Source organism: Lissotriton vulgaris, chromosome 6 (genome assembly GCF_964263255.1).
Source record: "Lissotriton vulgaris chromosome 6, aLisVul1.2, whole genome shotgun sequence".
In the NCBI taxonomy this organism is placed as follows: domain Eukaryota; kingdom Metazoa; phylum Chordata; class Amphibia; order Caudata; family Salamandridae; genus Lissotriton; species Lissotriton vulgaris.
In genome coordinates, this window is record NC_141694.1 from 1710054209 (window position 1) to 1710078507 (window position 24299).

Below are 24299 nucleotides of genomic sequence, written 5' to 3' on the forward strand. Positions count from 1 at the left end.
TTATCGTAGCGTCTACGAGCTGCGACAATTCCTTATAATACCCTGCAGGATTTTTGCGGGGGTCAGGCAAAGATTGCTTCACCTGTAACACTTCCGATCGTTTCCATGGGAGATGTATCCATACTCTCTGGAAATGCGCCAAAATCGGTGGCTGAGCTTGAGGGTTAGCTGGCATCCATACTGGAGGGACTTCACGCATGGGAAACTGACCAGACGCATCTAACTGCCTCTCAACGTCCTCAACAAACAAGGCTTGAGGTATAGGAGTGGGACGGAAAGATAGCAACCGCTCAACAGCACGTCGAACGTTGGTATCCACTATCAGTCCGTTCGAGAACTGAAGCTGTAGATCAGACAAAGCGGTCAACACCTCGTCAGGTGCATCGGCCGATATCTGATCGCGCAAAACTTTGCACATTTCTTCGAACACAAATCTTTGTGTCGGTACATTGAATTGACAGAACGTATCAAGTACAGCACGTGGAGGATTTCTAAGAGGATGCGTCATCCAACCCATCGCCATATTGTATAGCGAAGCACGTTCCCTGTTACCAGGAAGCTGACTACGTCTCTGCGGACCATCCGAACCAGCGGACCCAAGAACAGGTCCGAGAGAATGAAAGAAGCTAGCCGCAACAGGAGAAGTACGACTACGAGTAGATGGAGAGGTATAGCACAAGGGACTAACAAGCGAAGGAGTAGAGACGGAAGCAACAACAGGAGTTAGTAGAGCAGAAACAGTAGCGGGAGCAGGAGTATGTGGAAGCGGAGGAGCAGTAGGAATAGCAACAGGCAAGGGAGCAGGAACAGTCGGAAGAACAGGTGCAGGTTGAGGAGCAGTTTGAGGAACAGGTACAGGGGGGACCACAGGAATTGCGGTACCCTGCACATACGGAGGTGGCGACTTCATAAGATAAGACATTAAAGGATCCTCAACTGATTCTTCCTTCTTTTCCGACTCCGTAGGCAAAGCAGGATAGCATTTATCTATGGACATACGCTGTAGCCTATCAAACACTTCCTTTTCCTTATCCTCCTTATCACGCTGAAACTGCTCTGCTTTCTTCACAATAGTAGCAACACCATCTCTCTGATTATGTTTAGTCTGTCTGATCTCTTTCTGTCGGGCTTCTTTACGCCACAACCGAAAGGCATCAAACATGGCCGGCCTTGACTTTTTCGCAAATAATTTAGCCTCAAGATTATCTAAAATTGGAGTCTCAAAGCTACCATGAGGTGGCCAACTAAGGACACCATCCTTTTTAGTGTAACAAATCCAATATTCATTAAAAGTAATCGGGCCTAGCCCGTGTTTGCTGTAGAGCTCATAAGTGGGAGTTCCAACCGGAGGTATCGGACACGAATCCTCCAGTCGGGAATCCGTACCACAACGTCTGAAACAACTAAACAAAGTACAGCGACCAGGCATCTTGCACACTAGCCGAGTTTCACAAACTTCAAGGGTTACAGGATTTACCAAGTCCCAGCAAAGAGCAAAAACCCTCGGTTTTTGGCGGCTGCAGTCGTCAAATAACACAACAAAGTACCAAGAACCACAAATGCAATGGAACCATGCAACAACTAAGTAACCACAACCAAGAACTCTGGGCGCGACCCACAAATACTTAACTCAAAGATCGATGGCGTCACCAGGAAGGCCCGTCAATCGTCTCGCTATACCAAGGTCTACGCCAGGCGCCAAAACAGGTCTACAGTCAGGGCAGCAGTCCGTCGCAGCCGTCAGGAGACGGGAATCTTCGCGGGAAAAGTCTTCGGGCCACTTGTTTCGACAACAGGATCGATGAAGCGGGGTGCACCTTCCCTCGGAGATTTCACACGAAGTTCCTCACGATCGTCGGGCTTGGACCGGTACCACTGATGCAGCCCCACGTTGGGTGTCAACTGAAGGACTGGGTTCTTTAAGACCCAGCGGTGCCAGGGGACAACACCTGAAACCTTCGTGGGTAACCTGCTCCGGCGTACGAATGACAGAGACACGGGACACTTCCTTCGGCGTCAAAGATTCGAGTTTTATTACTGCAGGGAACACAGAAGTCACAGCAAGTACAACACGTGCAACTTGGGGAGACTGCTTCAAATTGCTGCAAGTGGGTCGCTCCTTTTATACACGTTTCTTCCATAGGTTTACATGGTACACAAAGGTTTACGACTCGGTTCCCATAATTATCCCCGAGAGGGGTCGCTTTGGTCGCTTTGATACATTCAGAGTCCGAAACATAAGCGCGAATGCATTTGGCGGTTCCCAACTGTAAAAACCCATCTTCCCACCATTAGTACATTCCAATCAGCAGTAAAACGGATCGAAGAAGGAACAAGGACAGGTGCAGAGGAAGATGGAGACAGTGGGGGAATCGGAAAGGGTGTAAAAGAGGAGGTATCGGGAGACACGAGCTACAGGCATCAAAGGGACGTGCCTAATGAGATGCACGGCTGAGACAATAAACCGGCACGGCAAGATGAGCCTCGGGAGGGGCCATCTGCCTTACAGTATCATCCCCCTTGTCATAAAGACATTTTCAAAGGACATGTGTCTTCCGCAGATATCTTGGGAATCCCAGGGTCGCGAAGCGGACAACGTCCGTTCGCTGGCTACTTGAGGGCAAGAGACAAAATGGACGCCGTATCTAAGATGGAACCCGTGGGTACAGATAGAAAAACCCACGTAACAGACGAACGGTTTAGGTTAAAACAGCGAAACTGCATACACCCACTAAACTCGTCATTTGCGGTTCATAGATACCAGACTCGACCATATTCGTGCGAATCAAAAACACCACTTACAATTATCACGGAACCTCAGGGGTGGTAGAAACTGCCTTACCAGTCCGAGGGGGGGGGGGGTTGTGTGTGAATGAGTGGTGTATTGAACTGGAGGAGCTGGTGTGAGTTTTTTTAAGGAGCTTGCACGTGAGGTGTACCTCTGGTGGTGTGCAGGAGGTCCTGCAGAGGCACTGGACAAGAAGGTGTATGTCTGGCGGTGTGCTAGATGTCTTGCAGAGGCATTAGGAGGTGATTCTAAAAGGAGTGGCTTGAGTATCTGATGATCCTGTGTAGGAGAAGAGGTTACAGTGTAGCCCAGCTAGATCCCAGTAGAAAGGGTAGGGTGTAGGGGCTCACGTCCTGTCTCAGTGGAGGCGGAGTGAGTGTGGGACGGTGTGTCCCAAGTTGGCCTGAAACACTATCTCAGAGCCTGGAGGGTTCCCTAGGGGAGCACCAGGTCAGGGGCCTAAGCTGTACATAAGTCATTTGAGGAGGATCTTCCTGTGTCTAGAGGACGGGGAGTGTCTGTAACCAGAACTCCGGCGGTCCTGGTGTTGGGCAGTACCGCTCCTAAGTGAAGGGTGCAGAAGTCCTGGCTCGCTGAGCATTTGACTGTCTAGAGTGCTTGACCATTTGTGGGGCCTCTGGAGGTCGTTCCCCGAGGAGGGACGAAGCCAGGTTGGGGTTGTGGCCTGGCCTGGAAGGAGTACTAAAGGAAAGTGTGTCACTGATACGCCGCTGGCGTGTGCTCTGTCTAGCCTGGGACATACTGAGAATTACCCGGTGATAGGGAGTACTGGAGGAGAGTGTGTTGCTGATACGCTGCTGGCATGTGCTCTGTCTAGCCTGAGACATACAGGGCCTGTAGTCATGGAACTGGAAGGGGGTGCAGAAGGACGGTGTCCTTACTTCTGACCCCGGTGCAACCTGAGGGTTTAGATCTTAGGTTGGGAGATTAGGAAACTTCTAGGTCAAGAGGAATCTCTGCCAAAGTGGATCAGCTGAAGAGACTGAGGGGGCTGCCCTTGCTGTATGTTCTGGGGCTCACCTGCAGTTTGTTGTTTCCCCCAAGGTAGAGGAAAGGGGACTTTGCTGTGTCCCCCCACCTGCTTGAAGAGGAACTGTGCTGTGTGCTTTGTACCTCAGAAGTGAAATAGTTTCCAGGTGGTAGACCAGTGATGGTCTACCACCTGATCTGGTAGGAGAATTGTGTTCTGGTGAGTGCTTCTCTGTGAGGGTGCGGAAACCCAGAAGTAGAGGTGGGGCATTCTTGCCCGAGACCTCTGGTCAGCCTGGGGGTGTGGACCCTAGGTTGTTGGATCAGTGGTAGTTGTAGCTACACTGAGAGAGAGAGTGGAGAATGGCTAGTGTGTGCCAGGGGTTACTACCCCCCGCTCTGTGGGTTGGTTAGGACCTGTGATATTTGGATGGTCTTGGCTGTGGATGACTAGGGAGTACCAGTGTGGTATCCTAGTGGTGTCAGAGAGTTATTGTTTGGAGGTAACCAGGTGGGTTCAGAGTGGCGTAAAACCGGAGGGTGTCCCTGCCGTGCAGGTCCGTGTCCGTGTTTTGTCGCCCAAAGCAAGGAAGCCCATCAGTGGAGTGATTGGTCTACCCTTCGTTTTGGCTGGAAGGGGGTTATGTTGGACCCGGCCCTTTAGGCAGGTTCACCCCTAGACTTTTTGCCTTTTCCTAGCCTGTTTATGAAACCTGGTGTTGGTGATTTTCGGCCTCTGCGCACTTTTTCACTGTGGTACAGTGTAAAGTGCTTGAGCTCCCTGTGAATGAGTGGTGAGTGACCTGCCCTCCCATAGGAATGAATGGGGAATATGTATGCCCATGGTAGTTCCTGATGTGTGGGGAGTGCAGGGTCGAGTTTGGTATGCACGTACTCGTGAGACTGAATGCTGCAAAATGGTATATGCGGCATGATTGAGTCTAGTCTAGAAGCGCCACTTTTAGAAGTTGGCATATTTGTGTAAGTTGGTTCTGGCGTGCGATTGGCTGGTGAGCCTGGCCCAGGAGTGCCTGGGCCTGCTGGTGGATGGACTGTCTGGTTTGAGTAGGACAGGGTCTGCAGGACCCCGGAGGAGGGGGTCTGAGTCAGCCATAGATGAAAGGCCCCATCTGCTGTCAGGGATGGGAGAAAAGAGCGTCTGGTGGTGCCGGGCCGTGCCTGCCTGCCCACCATGCTGGCTCTCCCTCCTGACGGCCCACTGTCACCTCTGGCCCTGAAGCTGACAGGAAGAAGAACACAAGAAACATTCCAGTGCTCAGGGCCCCCTTGCACCAAGACTTCAAAGGGCTTCAAAGACTTTTTTGTGTATAAGAAGGGGCTGTGTCCTCTTCCAAAATGTTCTTGTTCTTGCTCTTGTGGCTGACTTGAATCTACCAGGGGTGGGCACTGCCCAGCCCCTGGATGCCTGGATTCCTGGACTCCTGGGGGACCCCTCTGCCCTGCCTGGGATGAAGGGGGGACTTGGCTTTGCCCCTGGGAAGCTCTGGGACCGTTGCAGCATGGAGAAGCTGCATTTTCCTGTGAAGAGCGCTGGAGTGGTATTTCTAGCGCCTGGAGGCGCTGTGCTTCCCCCTGAGAGCCTGGGAGCGCTCTGCCTGCTGTTTTAGTGCATGGAGCGCTTTAAATCTCCTTCGGCGCCGGGGAGCGCTCTAGCTGTGTTCAAAGCGCTTTGGCGCGCTTTGTTTCCCCCCAGCGCTGAGAGCGCTGTTTAATTGTTGGTCGTAATAGATATCAGCCCCCGCCTGCCTGCCTAAGGAGAAGGGCCGCTGCGCTGCCCGCAGCGACCCGGAAGCGGCTGGCCGGCCGGCCAATCCCAGCGCAGCCGGCCGGAAGTGCCCGTCCCCGCAGCTCGGGGAAGAAGAAAGGAGAAGGCGCGGGAGATGGCGGCCATTCGCGGGGCTCCTCTCGGCTGAAGGAGCCCCGAGGAGACGAGGTGGCCGGTTGGCAGGGCTCCCGTGTGCCGAGGGAGCCCTGCAGAGAGAGAGAAGCTCGACCGCCCCCGCTGCGAGGCTTCCATGCTGCAGGAAGAGGCCCGCCTTCCACCTCGAGGGAAGCACTGTTGCCGGGCGAGGTGAAGGAGACGCGCTGCCCCCCACGTCTAGGAAGCCGGTGAGTGGAAGCCGGCCGGGAGGGGAAGTGCGAGGTCGCCTACCTCGCTGGTGCAGTGTGCGGAGCCGCCCCGCTCTGCAGAGGGCACTCGGGTGGCTACGGCTGGTGCGTGGGACAGGCATAGCAGGAAGGACTTGCAGGGCGGCCCCGGTTGGCAGTGGGTCGCCCCCGGCTGGCAGTGGGTCGCCCCCACGCGTTTTGCAAGCCCAGAGAGGCTTAAGGGGCCGCATCTTGTTTGGCGAGCCCAGAGGCTCGTAGGGGCATAATTGACTTTGGTGCATCGAGGGCGGCCCCGGATGGCAGTGGGTCGCCCCACCGTTGGCTCGAGCCCACGAGGCTCCCCAGGGGCATTTGCAGTTTAGAGCCCAGACAGGCTCCAACGGGGGGCATCATTGTGCAGAGAGCCTCGGTGGCTTGGATGGGGGCGTCGGGGCATATTGCCGGTGCCCGCCCACTCCTGCCTGCGTGTAGAGTTTTTTTTTAGAGCCTGTGTGGCTCCAGCACAGGGCCATATTCGATAGAGGGGGCATCGGGGCACATTGTCGGTGCCTGTCCCCTCTTGCCTCCGAGTGTGAGGGTTAGAGTCCGGTGAGGCTCATGGGGGCACCATTGTTTTTAGAGCCTGAGAGCTCCAACGTCTGGGGCATGTGCGATATGCCCAGAGCCTGTGTGGCTCCAGCAGTGGCGCAGTTGGCGCCTAAGGGCCAGTGAGGGCCCTGGCGCAGTTTTGTTGTTCCCCAGCTGCCCAGCACTTTGTGGGCAGCTGCCACGTTTAGGCTTTTTGTACTTTGAGACTGGCGCTGCATGGCAGTGCACCCTGACATTGAGATTCAGAGCGTCTGAGCCCCAACAAGGCCAGTTGGCCTAGGGACTGCCACAGGTAGTGGCTTATGTGAGTTTTTGCGCAATTGTATGGTCATTGCACCTCTGAATGTGATTTCTTGCATCATGTGTTATTCCTGCACCTCTGAATGTTTTTAGACATCATGTGATTCTTGCGCTATTGTTTTACTCTTGACACCACTGAATGTGTTTATGCGTTATGTGTCTTTCTTTTCCTGCGCTGCACCTCTGAATGTTTTAGTCATCATGTGTCTCCCTGCGCTGCACCCCTGAATGTATTTTATTGCATCATGTGCTCTGTTCTTAAACACCGCTGAATGTGTAGGTTTATGCGTCATGTGTTTCCCGTTATCACTCCTCTGAATGTATATTTATGCATCATGGGTAATGTGTTCTTTCCTAGACCCCTAAATGCTTTGTGATACTTAGGTGATTGTCCTTTTTAGTACAGGTGGTCCTAGTGAGGTCCTGGTTCCCTGCGTGACATGCTCCTAAGGGGTTTAGGGTTGCGTAGTGGGTACTTACCTGTTCCCAGTAGTTACTGGATGTGATTTATAACTGTTACTTTGTGCTACAGTGATTTTATATTCTTTTATTCTAATTTCTGCCAAGTATTTCTATTTCGGAAAGTGTTGATTATGACAGTGGCCCATGTGGCCCTGTCTTGTAAATAATCCCAAGTGAATATTACCCGTGCCAGTTGGCACCATGTATACGTGTGATTTTATCTGATGTGTTTTTTTTACAATACAAAAGTTATTTTTACAATAACCTTGTGTGGAGTCTCTTTTGTGGTGTGCCTAGTATGTTGTTGCTGTTGTGCGCTGACGCAAATGCTTTACACATTGCCTCCGAGTTTAGCCTAGACTGCTCGTGCCAAGCTACCTAGAGGGTGAGCAGGGGTTATCTTGGCGTGTGACTTCCTTGCCCTGACTAGAATGGTGGTTTCTGCCTGGCTTTGGCATCAGCCCTAGCCTACCAGAAATAGCCAGTTCTAACAGATATGTTGTTACCTTTGATATTAAGCCTCCGTTCAACAAAATGTCCATTTAAGTAAAATAGTGGAGTTTTAGACTTTGTGCCATATTTGCGCGGTGCAAAAATGATCCTTTCATCTCTCTATCACCTTCGAAGGCATACAGCACAAAGTAACGCAGCGCATCAAGGCACCTTGCTGCGCCGCATGACAGAGAAAGTGCAGGAAAGCACTGTTTTGATCAGAAAACGGCGCATTCTGCCTTTTCTCAGCGCTGATGCACAATGTGCTGCCTGGCGCCAACGCAGGCAGCTGCATGCAATTGCATGCAGGATTGTTTTTGTGCAGGCATATTTCTCTATGTGTGCTGCAGAGAAAAAGGAAGTAAAGAGGGGAAATAAAGATATTTCTCCTCATTACACCTACCTTTGGAAGGCGTAGTATTTTGGTGCATTCCCAGGTCTATCAGTAATGGTAAATCTGGGAATGCGTCAAACTTCTGTGACTTGCGTGGAAACACCCATGCTATTCCCATGGAATGCCTTCCCAGGGCAGAGTAACGCAAAGCAATGATTTGTGTTGCATTGCATTACTCCTGATTTATCAAGCCAATCAGGGCCATGAAAAGTGGCCTTGCATGACTTGATAAACCGCATTTGGGTGCTGCGTCGCGCATGCACCGCATTACGTGGTGCAAAAACGATACAACCCCTTAATAAAGAGGGCTTTTAGTTACATTTTGTAAATTCCTGTTTGAGGCTGTAGCACCAAGAATATGAGGGCCTCATTTATGAGAGGGTTGCATCATGTTTGCACCATGCAGAGTGGTACCTGCATGATGCAAACTTCTAAGATTTTTTTAAGCCACAGAAAGCCACTTTGTGTGACTCTGAGTGGCTTCCAAAATATGGAGTAATGCAACACAGTGCAAATTGCTGCCTTGCTTTATACTGCACTGGGCAGGTGTTCTATGGGCATTGCAAAGGTGTTAACCACGCAACTCCCATGGATTTTGACACATCCCCAGATTTACAACATTTGGAGATGTGCCAAAAAGGTACACCTTTCTATAGGAGGCATAACAATAAAAATATCTCTATTTCTACTCGCTTCTACCTCATTCTATGTGTGCTGTATTCTTTAGCACACATAAAAAGAGGAATATGTTGCTCAGGATTGGCGTTGAGCATGAAAGTGCCCCTCCCTGCACAGAAACAATCTTGCAAGCATCACATGCACTCTTGCACCATAGTGCAGCGGCGCTATCCTGCCAAAAGGGGGCCTGCGCAAACGAAAGGGCAGGAATGCATCAGATTTACTTGAATACACCACATTCCTGCCCTTTACTCTGTGCAGCACAGAAAGGTGACGTGCTGCGCTGCACGGCATGACTTGGTCATAAATATGACACCACAGCCCAGGTTTTCAAAGGTGTCATGCAGCACAGCAGTCAAAAATGCTGCGCTGCACTGCGTTTGGTGAATGTATTACATTGTTCTGCATTCTGTCCATCAACTATATTTTTTGCATTTGTCACCCCGAGTGGGAAGGGTATGCTCAGACGTGAGTCCCATGCACTCCACACCACTGGATTCAAGCAAGCCGGGCTGAAGACGGCTGGAATTCCAGAAACCGGTCCTCGAAAGCTTGTTTCCGGTCCAGGGAAGACATGGCTTGGCAGTTCGGGCTGGACTGTTCCCATGAGGCACAGGGTCAGACTGATTTGCATATGACCATGTCTGAACTGGGGTGGTGTGGAGTGCAAAAAAACTATGGATTTAGGCCCAGATCTCTGTACTGGGATGAATTTATGACATTGTTCTGCATTCTGCCCATCAACTGTGGTTTTTGCACTGCGTTGCATGACAGGGAGAGAGCCATATTCACAAATATATGTCTCTCTCCTCCCCTCTCCCTAGCACCGGCACTGGTCTCAACACTATGGAGCTAAGCTGCATGCCTGGGTCTGCCCTAGGTTATGTAAGGAAGAGCACCCTTCCTGTACAAAATACTATGGCTAGACAAGCGAAAAACGTTTCCTACTTTATAACTGTGCTGTACAGTGCAGCACAAATGCAAAGACAGAAAAGAAAGGAGATTTGAAAATATTTCGACATTTAACGCCTGCTTTTTATGGCGTTAATTTGTGGCGCTAAAAAAAGTCTACTAATGTTAGTAGATCGGGTTTAGCATCGAAAGCATGGATGTCTGCATGGGAACCCTCATGTAACACCCCCTTGATGCAAAGTAATGCAACGCAATGTTTCGCGCTGCTTTGCTTTATTTTAGGGTACTTTCCAGCGCAAAACAAGTTTTGCACTGGAAAGTGATAAAGGAAAAAACGTTTTGTGCTGGTTAGTGTCACTTTTGTGACGCCAACCCAACACAAAGTGCTTGAAAATCTCCCCAGCGTAGTTTAAAGTGGTAGCGATTAAAGTGTTCAGGAAGTAGGATAGCTGGGCTCCCGCTATCTTATCCAACAATAATTCAAGTATAGTACAAAATATAAAATTTGTCCTGAATGCATCTTTTAATTATTTGTTTAATTTATCATAATGCCCTTACATTCCCATTTGGGGAGAAAAACAATTCATTAAAACGAAAGAGAACAATTAACAGTTGTGTCTGTAAATGTAGAAAACTCCGGATGAACTGTGTTTTTTTTTCAGAATGAAAGTGACCCAAACTCAAGTCAAAAGAATTGCCTAGCGGAAAATGCACTTCTGGCTTTGCAGGCCGCCTGCTTCCTGGCCTTTGAAGGGCCCACCTAAACAGAATGAAAGCAGCATGAACACTCTTATGCTAAACAGAGCAGGTACATGTGTCTTATTGTGGCACTTGCATCTTGGCCTTCTGGGTGATGGGTGCTTTTTGATTCGGAAAGGACAATCTGTCCTCTATGCTCTTTTCCATTCACTGGTTAAGTATTTGGAAATTGCATTTGCTAAGGACTAATGTCAAGTGAAGTGACGTCTGCTACAATATGGGATCAGGGCTGGTTAATGAATCAGTCTATGGGGCAAAAGGAATCGCCTGAGGTGACACTTAGGAGCACGTTCTAAGACACGCTAAAGTAAGTCATGGGCCGCTACGACACTTGAAGCCGCCAGAGCTCTGTTTGCTTAAATTAAAATGGAGGCCTTTCCTTTTCATCCTCAATCAGTCTCAGAAGATCTAAGACTCTCTCGGCTGCTGACTCAGGAGCGGCCGAGCCAATCATTTGAAGAAGCAAACGTAAACAAACGAGCTGAGCACAGAAACCCAATACCTGCAGCTTTGAAGCTCACCGCGTTAAAATGGCGCTGAGCGATACAGCCGCCTGATAAATGGCATTTTACCATTTTGTTTTGGGTTAGAGTGGGATAGAGGCTCCCTGATGAAGGGGAGCTGCAAGGCCATCTATTAAAATAAAATGTTCTCCGTAAGCCAGTGAGGGTTATATGTGTGTTATAGGAGTGGACGTGCTTTTTTTGTTAGGGATTTCATAACCACGTCCTGTTTACTGTATTTCTGAAGAATAAAGACTTCAGTGGCAAAACACACCTAGGTCTATCGGGCGCACACAGAGCAGATCTGAAGGGAGTCTGTTTACCGAAGCTTCCAGGAAAAATATTGACAGGGCGGTAAAATACTTTCCTTGATTACTCAGACCTGCACTTGAAACCTAAATTGCAGGAACTGAGCTCCTCAAGAAATGTATTTTTAGGTCTAGTAATTTTTTTCATTCCGCTTACCTTTCATACTAAGATCTGTTCCCACTGAGCCCCCATTGTGCAGCTGCATTCAAATGGGAGGAAAAGACCATGCCTGGGTATGTAAGTTAGCACGACTCAGGAGGTTGAGCTGTTTTTTTGTGTTCAAAAGTTCTTTATTGGTTGCTTTCTTTGACACAGGAATACATCATCTAACAGAAAAAATAAGTACAATACTACAAAATGTGCTAAATCAAGAAAGAGGATATAAAACAAAAGAGCATAAAACAAATACAAACAATCAGCAACTACTTGTATATTAAAAAAAATATATATATTTGTATTGAATTTTTTACCCTTTTAGTCGAGGCATTATAAACACAAAAGAAAGTAATGTTATGATACTATCCGGTAAGACAAGCGGTATATGACTCCACCAGGAGCGTAATCTATATAAACCCTAAACTAAAGGGGGCCCTGAATCTGCTTATTCGATTTTTAAGGAATAGAGGACATCATTATCATTCCGGTTTGTTCAACAGAGACACACGGTTTGGCCATCTTTCAGAAACAGTGAATGGGCCATAGATGTTGGATAGAGTGACTCCCTCACCACAATCAGCTTGAATCAAAGGAGTCTAATTTGACCTTTCGTTGTCAGGTTCAAGATCTTATAATACCAGCTCTGGTTTTAATCATCCAGTAGGATTGTTGTTAGAGTCCTTTAATCAGGTTCTGGACATTAGTATAATTATTTAGAGGCTTTTAACTGATTACATGTGTATAATTACTTTATATATGTTGTTGTATTGAGAGTCCATAAAAGTCTTTGTCTTGAAAAAGATGGCGATATAAAAGAGGCCATCGAAACGCGTTGACGCTCCATTGAAAAATAAACAAATCTGTCAAGTGGCTAGACAAATGAGTATTTTATGAATTGAATAATACCTGGTATTAGCCCTGAAAGTTTCTTCTTACGGATGTGTACTCTACTTATGACATAGGGTTGTGTGTCTTGTGATATGTACTTTCTTTCTGTTTTATTTTTATTTTTTCATATTGGTGCTTAACATAAAGTGCTATTAGGTCTATTTTTATCTGGTATCTGAATTGTTTGTTGAATAACAATGCCATCATGTACTACGGTCTTTAGGATCATTTGTGTATTTTACCTGTTTTTAACCAATAAATTGTTTTTGTACTTTATTGTTGTCAGGATTATCTATTGGTTATATATGGCTAATGATACCACTGGGAGGGCCTAGACCATCGCCTTCTTGACTGCAGCTTTCGGAACCAGATTGCTTGCCGGTGAGATAGTCGATAGTCGAGCCTGCCTCTCCCGACAACTGCGGGAGTCTCCCGAATGGTGTACGGGGGTTTCCTTTGTTAACGGCGAGGTACACCTGGGGGTGTTGGTGGTTCCGACTGCTGCACCCGACCTTATAGTCTCCTACGTGGCGCCATGCAATTTCCCTCCCCATTGTTTGTGACTCGCTCCCGATCCTGCACGGGGCTGGATACAGACCGAGCTGCAGCTCTGGACAGCAATACCCTGCGTCAGGTCTCCCAGGGCGATCGTGGTCTCGGGTCACGGAGATACGCTGGAATTGGGGAGTATTGCGACAAGATGATGCTTGGTGATCTTGTTATGGCCCTTGGCGCCCTCCGCGGTGCCCTGGATTATGATGCACGGAACCTGGGGGACAAGCTGGACGCCATTATTGCCACCCTCAGGAAGGAGACGCCAGTCGGACCTTGGGCGAATGACACCCTGCCCGATCTCGCATCAGTGGGATGTGCTTCTGATACCCTGTTAACAAGCGAGGCTCTGAGGGACACGACCGCTATAACTCCTGGCCGGCCAACGGAAGGTTCGCACGAAGCGGGAGACATTGGACTTGTAACGCCGGAGGGGCCGGCAGACCACGCAGCGCCCCTGAATGAGCTGGCACGGCTCTGACAGTGGAATGGGACACTGATTCTTCCCCACTTGCTAAGGATCCTATGCTCAGTTCTGTCACGTTATTTGGTGCACGTATTGGGGTGGACTGATCCCCGCAATGACTCTCTTTTAAAAGGTCGGCTGTTCTTGCTACTCGGGGTGCCTGAGTCCTCCGATACGATCTTCTTTGAGACTGACTGGCTGATAAGCGTGAGTGAGCTCGATAGGGTGGGCCAAGGTTAGGGATGGTGCCGTTGTATTGGGACTGCTAACGGGCTGATGGAGGAAGAGAGACTTCGGAAAGGTCCTGTGACTATGTGGCTTTGCGGGCGCAACAACGTATCTTATTCCCTTTTGTTAACTGGTTGTATCCGATTTCGTATTGTTTACTGTATTGAGGGTTTAGCGCGGGGCCGGGTAGGGCCGGGGGCTGGCCTGGAGATCCTCCTCCGCTTTACTAGTATCTATTTCTTTTCATTTCTTGTAGATTAGTTCTGTTAGTGGGTTTTAAGGGGCGGCAGGCACACTGCTAGGGGGGGTAGGCCATAGCCATCTACAGGAGTGCAGGGTGGGGGGTTGAGGGGATGGGCTTTTGTTAGTTTTGTCCTTTTATTGTTTCTATGGCCTTTTTTTCTCTTTCTTTTCTCTTTTTCTTTTCTGGGATCTGGGTAGGGTATTTCCATACTTCCTGTTAGTTTATTCAACTGGGGAGGATAATACTACGATGTTCATAGGTGTGCCGGAGGAAAATTTTAACGATGCTACGTGTATTGTTTCTTATTGATTATCCTGTTTAATGTGCACCGGTGCCGAAGATTTCAATCATAGTGATCCTAGTTGTGAATATCCTGTGATATTGCGATTCCTTACTTTCTTACTGATTGATTATACTGAACCGGATCCTGTTTTTCTTTATATCTTCTAAAAGAAACCTTCCTTGATCCTGATATATGTGTGTTATGCCTAGTGCTAATGTCATCTAGCTTTGACGCAGGGCCTGCGGGTGGCGGACTACTGTTTTTTCGCTTGAAGCTTTACTGTGTTGACCTAACCGTACTAGCGGCCAGCCATGCGGGTTGTAGGCCCATACCTGTATCTGATTAATGCAACAATAAAGGTTTACTAAAAAATAAAAAAAAATAAAAAAAGAATGAGTGGAACAGATTGATCTAAATGGTAAAACAATTTTATCTCCAAAGGATACAACTTTTGTGATACTATGATACAATCACAAACATTTATACATCTAAATTAGAAAGCCAATCTATCAAGCCCGACATGGGCTGAGTATCGCAGACAAAATAATAATAATCCATACGATTATTTTATTAATTAAATAATACCTGGTATTAGCCCTGAAAGTTTCTTCTTACGGATGTGTCGCAAGCATCCCACATATACCGCCAGGAGACCCTGTTGAACGCCTTCTCGGTGTCCAACAGGATCACCACCAGTGAAGATTCGGTTGCCTGAGCCCAATCTAAAAGAGCTATTACGAGTCTCACATGGTCGGCAGTGTCCATGCCAGGGATAAACCCTTGTTGAAATTAGATACTAAAGGGGTAATGACTATTCCTAAGCGACAAGCCATAATATTCGGGAACATTTTGCCGTCTAAATTAATCAACAAGATGGGCCTGTATGACTACAGGTACAACTCAGGTTTATCCTTTTTTTTTTATAACAATGATGGTAGTTTTTCACCAAGAATCAGGAGCTAAGCCACGTTGAGCAGCAAAAAACAGTGCCATAAGTTCCGGACGAAGCGCCTGACGAAATATCTTGAAAAATTCAAGAGGAATACTGTCCGGGCCCACCGCTTTTCCTATAGCTAAAGACAATATTGCTCTCTCCACCTCCTCCCATGTTATACATGCAGACAGTTTTACGTTTCGATCGTATTTAACCTTATTTGTTTCAGTTTCAAGTCTAAATTCCTGCATCTTCTCATCTGCACCTATTGTTTCTTCTTCTGCATATAGGTTATGATAATACTTACAAAACACATTCAAAACTTCACCTGGGGAGTCCTGAATCTGATCAAGATGGTCCTGAATCCTCTAGATTCGATTGTCAATTTCCCTTTGCTGAAGTTCTTCACTAAAATCCTACAAGTATTTTCCCCAGCTTCATATATTTGGGTCCTGTACACAGCCAGCTTAGCTGCTACTTTCAAAGCAAAATGTTGGAGAATTTTCATTTTTAAGATTGCAATGGCTGTTAAGGTTACCTCACTATTTTGTTGCCTAGTTATTTCGCAACTACTTCTATACTGCAGCGACAAAGTACAGGTGATTACCTATAGGAGAAATTAGGTAGAGAACCGGTATAGGTCAAGCTTGAGCAGACTGAAATATACACCATTGTAAGAGTACATTTCATGGCGGCTTGTGTGATTCAAAATATAAGTCAAGACTATCCCACAGTTTTATGAGCAGTTTCAACTGAGTTTTTGTGTGAAAATGAATAGAAAACGTGGGCGACGACTGATAAACTAGAGAAAAGTTATTCTACAAACCCCCTGGAATAGAAACAAATCAGGAGTTTTATACCATTATATTACATCTGGTATCTCTTGTGATGATAATATCTCACCCATGAAGCTGACTTAACCACTACACCACACAGTAAGTCGCAGTAAGTGATCACTAGGTGTTGTGTGCATGTCATGTCCTGATTGGTAGAGAGTACCTATCTACATGTGGTATCTAGCTTGCGGTATTTCTGAGGTATTTCTGGGGGATCCCAGCCTTTGGCCAAATGGGTTTTATTGGGCCCAATTATCTCATACTTGTTTGTGGAGCAACTATTAACTGTGAAATCGATCATGTTTTTCCCTGGGTGTGTGTTTGTCTTTGGTTTATGGGGTACCCCGTCTGTGACCTGTTTCTCAATAGTTGTGGGCTTGGGTCGCAAGACCTTCCTAACAACGTATCTCTGACTCTGAGTTGATGGAGAGGTCCCCTTAAGTGAATCCAACACCAAAGATGTGAGTTCATCGGAACTCTTGAAAAGAATATGGCTGCCACGGGTATCATTTTTATCGACATTATCAACATTGTGCTTACAGTGATCATCTTGTACATTCTTACTTGTTTTAACAAGGTTATGTTTGATCTGGTTTTAACGTACATTGACATTGTTCTTATTAGCAACAATAATATTATCATACGAGCATGGATTATTACATACATTGGTATCACTGTTTCTTATGTTGGCGCTGCTGTGCCGGGCACAAGTTATGGTATACATTGACATTGCACTGATGGCCATTGTGTGGGCCACCAGTTATGGCATACATTCACCTTGCATTTGCTAATATTGCAGTTGTCGGGCCTGCACATAGCATGACATTCATTGACATTGTATTCCAACGATACATTCCAACAATATTTTCCGTGACATTCTACCCATTCAGGCCTTCATTTGTAATTGGTCAGGTTGTTCACAATATCATGATCCTGGTAATTGTAGTATCACTACAAAATTAGAATTTCATATGAAATAATATGTTGAGACTGTGTTTTTGAATGTTAATTCCAGATTTTTACCTCTGCTTACAGGAACATATTTCCCATGCAGAGAAGTAGCGTTAAAATATTTCTTGAGTCCTTGTAACTACTTTTCTCTAAATAAAGAATTCATGTTAAATGCACAAAAATCCATGTTCTTGAACTTTAGCACAATGTTTTAAGCATCTCACAATGTGTAACGGAAGGGCTTAATGTCTCAGTATACCATGGAAATCTCTTGAATCATTAGAGAGATACCTTAAATGTCAACTATCTCCAATATGGTGTATTACACTAGATAAAGTAATCTTCTGTAAAACATTTGAAAGTGGGGATTTTAAGCTCTGTTGACCATCGCTTCAGGACATCAATAGTGAGGTGCAGGGCCACACTGGCCGTAGCGGGCTCCAGGCGTTTCCCCGGTGGGCTGCCAGGTTGGGGGCCGGTTTTGGGCCCCTGGGGGGCTGTTTTTGTTACAGGGACGTTTTTTCAGCATAGCTTCAATATCTACCCTGTAACAAAATCAACTGAAACCGGGCTTGGCAAACAGCTCAGTGGCGCCCTTAACCCCACCCCCCATTGGGGGAGGGGGATGGGGGGGTGGCCGAGCAATTTGCCAGGGCCAGTTTTGATTCCCAGTCCTACCCTGGTGAGGTGTTTATGGTATTGGCAAGTGTGCTACAATTCAAACTTTAGCAGAAATAGGCATGGGGGCATACCTAATATACAGCAGATTCAAGCACATTACAGGCCTATTAGAAGATACCTCTGAATCTGTAATGTGGCAGAGGCTGGACATCGTCCTTTGACACATAACTAATTTTTAAAGCTTTAACACATGAATTCACACTTTCTGCACTTGAGTAACTGTCTGCATTTATTCAGTTTGTTTTGGTAATATTTTATGAATGTTTAAAGTTCAAAGTTTTATGAATATTTAAAGTTGCAAAGTTTAAAGTTACAATGTTTATTTTGTTATTTAAAGTTGCAAAGTTTAAAGTAGCAATGTTTATTTTGTTGTATGTGTACCTTAAAGTTCAACAGGTTTGTCACTGCTGCAAGTTACAAATGAAATACAAGAAATGAAGTATTCTGAACCTGTATCAGTGATTGGGTAGGGCTAAATTGAGAGGGCATGTTGTGCCACAGAACTGGGGTCCTCACAGAAAAACATTGTCTCCCCTGTATTTGCAGCTGGTTTTGGGGGTGCCGTTCTTTGGCTGAATAGAATTTGCATGCTGGGTGCATTGGACATTTTTTTCCTGTTGTCATTTGAGGTCTATTACACCTTGGATGCATTTGTATGTAGATACACTTAAATGTGATTCTTTTGTTTCTGGGAAGCTGGTCTAGGCTTTTGGGGTGTCTGGTTAATGGTTTGTATTTTGCTTAGCCGAAAGATCTTTCTACATTCCTTGTTATATACATTTTGAAGCAGACTGATTTGTCATGGTAGCAGTCAGTGGTACAATGATTGTACAGCAGTTTAGTCATAAATTGATTACAACCATCCCTGACATGGAGTGGTATTGCGTTGGGATGAACAGCAAGCCTTTCATTGGCGTTTGACTGGTGGAATGGTGTTTTGACAATTGCTTCCACTTGCACGTTCAGGCTAAGGTCAGCATCCAACATCACTCACAGGTTTCATGCTTTTTTTGTAATGGTTATCAGGTCTCCGAAGAAGGTGAGCATGGGGCACAGTGAGGCTTATGTACAAGTCCCTTGCGCCACTGGTGCGTCACTTTTAATATCGGAAAAAGTGACTTACTGGCGGCTCAAGGGGCAAGTATATAAGGGAAACATCACTTACAACCAACTTTTACAACACAGTGCCTTTACGGCGCAACTTTTACAACGTAAACCATTACAACGCATTGCGCTGGGGGGGCGCTCTAGGATAGGGAATAGGTTTAATTTACTATCCAACACCTTCCCTACTATCCACAGGGACTGGAGTTGGAATAGTAAATTAAACTATTCACTATCCAGCGCCCCAAAGCACTATGCGTTGTAATGGTATGCGTTGTTAAAACCGCGTTGCAAAAGCATGCGATGTAAAAGCATGCGTTGTAATGTCGTACATCCGTATATAAGCTCCAGTGTGTCAACATTTTTGAGTAAGTTTGCTGGGTCTAGTATAAGAAGTTCTGGTTTTGAGCCATTAAATTTGAGGCTATCTCTCATCCATACTTAGGGGCCGATTAGGATGGCGGACGGAAACGTGCTCCGTCCGCCGTGGAAGGTGGCAAGATACTCCGGACCTGGCAGCGGAAAAACCGCATTAGCGATTAGGATCAAATGTGACCGAAACGCCGACCGCGGCGGACGGAGCACAACAATCCCCGTCCGCGGCGGTCGAAGTACACCTGATTCCGCGGCATGCGGACGGAACCTACAAAACACCGACCGCCGCGTACGCACATGACCAGGAGAACAACAACCTCCCCCGCGATACCTGCGTACTTTCCGTGTCCGCAATTAGGATAACTCCGCAAGTACCCCGGTAGCCACCGCGATCCACGTCCGCGGTGGTAGCAATGCAATGAGAAACGGGGCACCACAGCGGAAGTCCAACATCCCTACAGTCAATCCAATGGCATACATACCGACAGAATCCATCACCAAACACAGCAAAATGGACGACCACCCACCTGACACATCTAAACCAAACACAAGACACAATTACCCACCCCCAAGAACTGCATAGACCACACCTGACAACACACCCACCTATCACCTGACTGCCAATCAACATTCACACAGGGCCAACACACAGACTATAAATTGACTCCCACCCACTCCCGAAATCCTCTGCATCCCAGCATAGCTGACAGCAGGAGACAATACTTGACTTGACTAACAGCAAACTATTTGATTCAGACACATAACCCACACCCAAACACACCCTGCACACAAACACCCACCACACCATACCCAAACAGCACACACCAGCACCTCCGCACTCCACACAAACACACCCCCCGAGCACCATGGCACCCAAAAAGAATCCTAAATTCTCCGACACCGAGCTCAGGGTAATGGTGGAAGAGATCCTTCGTGTGGAACCCCACATCTTCGGATCCCTCGTGCAGCAGACGAGCATAGCTCGGAAGAACAGCCTTTGGGACCGTATCGTGACCAGGGTCAATGCCTCCGGGAGCGTCCCGAGAACCAAGGCTGACATCCAGAGGCGGTGGCACGACCTGAAGACCCGGGTGAAGTCTATTAGAGCCCGGAACTTCCTCCGGGCCAACCACACAGGCGGTGGAACCCCCCCGGAGCCCCTACCATACACCGAGTGGGAGGAGAAGGTGCTGACCATCCTGCACCCTGACACCCTCGATGGACTTCCTGATGGAGAAGAGGCTGGTAAGTACCAACCAACCACCACAAACACAACAACACGGTGTGGGCCACACAACTCTGAAGACACATCCCACATACCCCAGCCTTGCATGCAGTCCACATACTCACCAACCTCTAAAGCACTCCTACAGGCCCCCATGTCCATAGAGAGGGTGGTGGTGGTGGGTGGGGTGTGTGAGGGGTCGGAACTACAACTTCCAACAGGCCCCCATGTCCATAGAGAGGGTGGTGGTGGTGGGTGGGGTGTGTGAGGGGTCACTAGTCCGACTTCCAACAGGCCCCCCATGTCCATAGAGAGGGTGGTGGTGGTGGGTGGGGTGTGTGAGGGGTCGGAACTACAACTTCCAACAGGCCCCCATGTCCATAGAGAGGGTGGTGGTGGTGGGTGGGGTGTGTGAGGGGTCAGAACTACAACTTCCAACAGGCCCCCATGTCCATAGAGAGGGTGGTGGTGGTGGGTGGGGTGTGTGAGGGGTCACTAGTCCGACTTCCAACAGGCCCCCCATGTCCATAGAGAGGGTGGTGGTGGTGGGTGGGGTGTGTGAGGGGTCGGAACTACAACTTCCAACAGGCCCCCATGTCCATAGAGAGGGTGGTGGTGGTGGGTGGGGTGTGTGAGGGGTCGGAACTACAACTTCCAACAGGCCCCCATGTCCATAGAGAGGGTGGTGGTGGTGGGTGGGGTGTGTGAGGGGTCGGAACTACAACTTCCAACAGGCCCCCATGTCCATAGAGAGAGTGGTGGTGGTGGGTGGGGAGTGTGCCAATGCCGACTGAATGTCAACCATAAATACATGTACACGTATAGGCAACATTACTCATCATCACATTCTTCTTTTGCAGGGGATCCTAATCTGACTGCCGCCATTGACACCAGGCCTCCAGCATCCCCAAACTCCGAGCACTCATGGGACGATTGTGCAGCCACCTCCGGGGCAGAGGATGGTGCCGGATCAAGCAGCCTGCCAGGGACCTCTGCCACGCAGGTCACACCTGCAACTACAACGACAACGGGCACTGGCATCACGACAACACCGGCTACTCGGACCTGCACAGCTGCCTCCAGCACCACCTCCACCACCACCACTACTACCACCACTTCTGCCCCTGCCACCCTGCCCAACCCCGCCGCCAACGCTGGGGCAGCGCCATCCCAGCCACGCAGGGAGACAGTGAGGCAACCCACCACTGCAAGGGCAGATCCTGCAGGCCCTTGCAGTGGCACGGCGGTCATGGTCCGGGCCTGGCACGGCGGTAGTGGAGGGGGCCTGAAGCGGCGGTAGTTGGCACGCCCGCAACGGCGGTCATGGGCTAGGTCTGGCACGGCGGTAGTGGAGAGGGCCTGAAGCGGCGGTAGTTGGCACGGCCGCAACGGCGGTCATGGGCTAGGTCTGGCACGGCGGTAGTGGAGGGGGCCTGAAGCGGCGGTAGTTGGCACGGCCGCAACGGCGGTCATGGGCTAGGTCTGGCACGGCGGTAGTGGAGGGGGCCTGAAGCGGCGGTAGTTGGCACGGCCGCAACGGCGGTCATGGGCTGGGCCTGGCATGGCGGTAGTGGGTAGAGCTGGGCCGGCCGGTGTAGGCTGGCTGATGCAATGTCACTGTAAGGGGGGTCATGAAGTGGCATGTGCATGGACATCAGCTTATGGCTGTTTTGGCCTCCACCTCCCCCGCCGAATACGTGCCCCGCCATGGTGGCGCCACTGTTACAACTTTGTTGCAAATGATGCATCCGTCCCGGTCTCTAGCACGTGCAGTTGCCGGTGTGTGAGCGTGACGGTCTGTGCAAGTGCAGCCAATGGGAGGTGTGGACATGGGCCACGGTTGGCCAATTGCAAGTACCGTATCTTGTTCACCGCAACACCAGGGCCAATCATTGGCCCAATTCCAAACACGCTCTCACGGCGGACCAATGGCTGGCGCCGTATGCCACTGACATGGCCACAGGGCCCTGTATATGTGTGATGTGCAAAAGCAAACTTTCTACGATGACCACCGACTGCTGCCTGTGACCATCACCTCCACCTGCTGCTGCGGAGCTGACCACCGACTGCTGCCTGTGACCATCACCTCCACCTGCTGCTGCGGAGCTGACCACCGACTGCTGCCTGTGACCATCACCTCCACCTGCTGCTGCGGAGCTGACCACCGACTGCCGCTCTAGTGCCATACTCCGTGACCTTGCCATGTCGGGAGTCAAAGAGGTCCGGTCTCGTCCCTTCACCGCCGCAGAGCTGGATGTCCTCGTGGACGCTGTGCTACGCAACTACGGACGCCTGTACGGCGCACCCGGACAGGCGGTAAGTGTCGTGGGGGATGAGTTGTGGTGCATGAGGTGTCATATGGCACCTGGTCTTTGGGAAACTTGGCGGTGTGATGTGTGAACAACTAAAGAATCGATATGTGCATGGCTGCTGAGAGTGATGTGTTGCTCCTATCTGTGTGACTGGCCAACTGTCCCCTGACTTCCACCCTTTTGTCTCCCATCATGGTAGGTAAAGCTGCACCTTCGCAAGGACGTGTGGAGGAGCATTGCACGTGAAGTACGAGCAGCGGGGGTGTCCAATAGACGACATACACACTGCCACAAACGCTGGGACGACATTTCCAGACTGAGCAAGAATGTAGCGGAAGTGACACTAGGGCTGATTCCACGGACGGCACGTCTGGCCCGACGCTCAATGACCCCTCTCATGCACCGTATCATAGCTGTGACGCATCCTGACCTGTCCGAGCAGTTGCGTGTGGATGAACAGCAACGTGGCGGTAAGCTTACTGTCAGTGTATGTTGCTTGTGAGTGCAATGCATGTATGGTTGCCCACACACATTAGAGTCTTCCGTCGATCGTGAGTCTATTTCCAATGGCATGTTGGTGACATTGCCACAGTTAACTTTTCACTTGCAGATGCGGAATGTTGAGACGCCACCTGCTAAGCTGTTCAGTTGTCATGCACATGCTGTAGTGCTCCGTCACCCCTTGGCAACACTTGTGTGCTGATGTAGTTCCTCATGCCCAGTGTGCATGCTGTACATGTATTACGGCCAACGCCACAGAATTCCTGTGAGGATGACTGCTTGGGGTGGGCTGTGTGCAGGTTGGGGGATCGATGGACAGTGTTATCAGTGGCTTTAGGGATTCCGCAGCAGTACTGTACGTGTGTGTGCCCATTACTTACACCCATTTCCTGTGCTTTTCAGCTTTGGCAGAGGGCACTCAGCCACAGACGGCGGAGATTACAGAAGGCAATGCATCCGGATCAGACGTCGCGCACACGCAGACTGACACCGAAGGGGCCAGCGGCGGAGAGGGGGACAGGACCGTCCCGGAGGACTCGCATGTGGAGACAACATCGTCATCATCTTCCGACAGTGTTGGTGAGTCAGCACTGTTGTCACAGACTGGGAGTGGGCAACCAACACCTTCGGTCGGGACACAGCACACAGGGCCCACCCTGCCGGCAACTGCACCATGTACTGTTCGTGCACGCAGGAGTAGGGGGAGCAGAGTGGCGTTCGGTGTCGGCACCGCTGCCCCAGCCTCGGTGACCCAAAATTCACTTTGTGCAGAGGCTGTTGATCTGCTGCGACAGCTGTGTGTGGGCCAGACCAATATGATTAATGCATTCCAAGACCACGATAGGAAGTTGGGGCAGGTGGTGGCATTCATGGAAGGTATGCATGGTGATCTGGCTGGTGTACACAGGACACTGCAGTCATTGTCTAACAGTGTGTCGTCTGCCATTGCACAGTCGCATGGACTGGGTGGCACTTCTGTTCCACCATCTACAACTCTGGATGTGTCAGGGGGGAGTGAATTATCTGATCTGGACTCTAATACAGGTTATTGCACTAGAAGCAGCGTCAGCCAGCACGTCAAGGCACGGAGGCCTCAGACCCCATCCCCTAGGTCAGGTAACTCTGTTCACAAGGACAACGTCAGATATAGTGGAGTACACACACGTGAGGCAAAAGAGGGGTTGGGTGTAATGGCTACACATGCTGCACAGCCATCCCACACACAAGGTACTACCAGGCCAAGACTCACTCCCGCTTC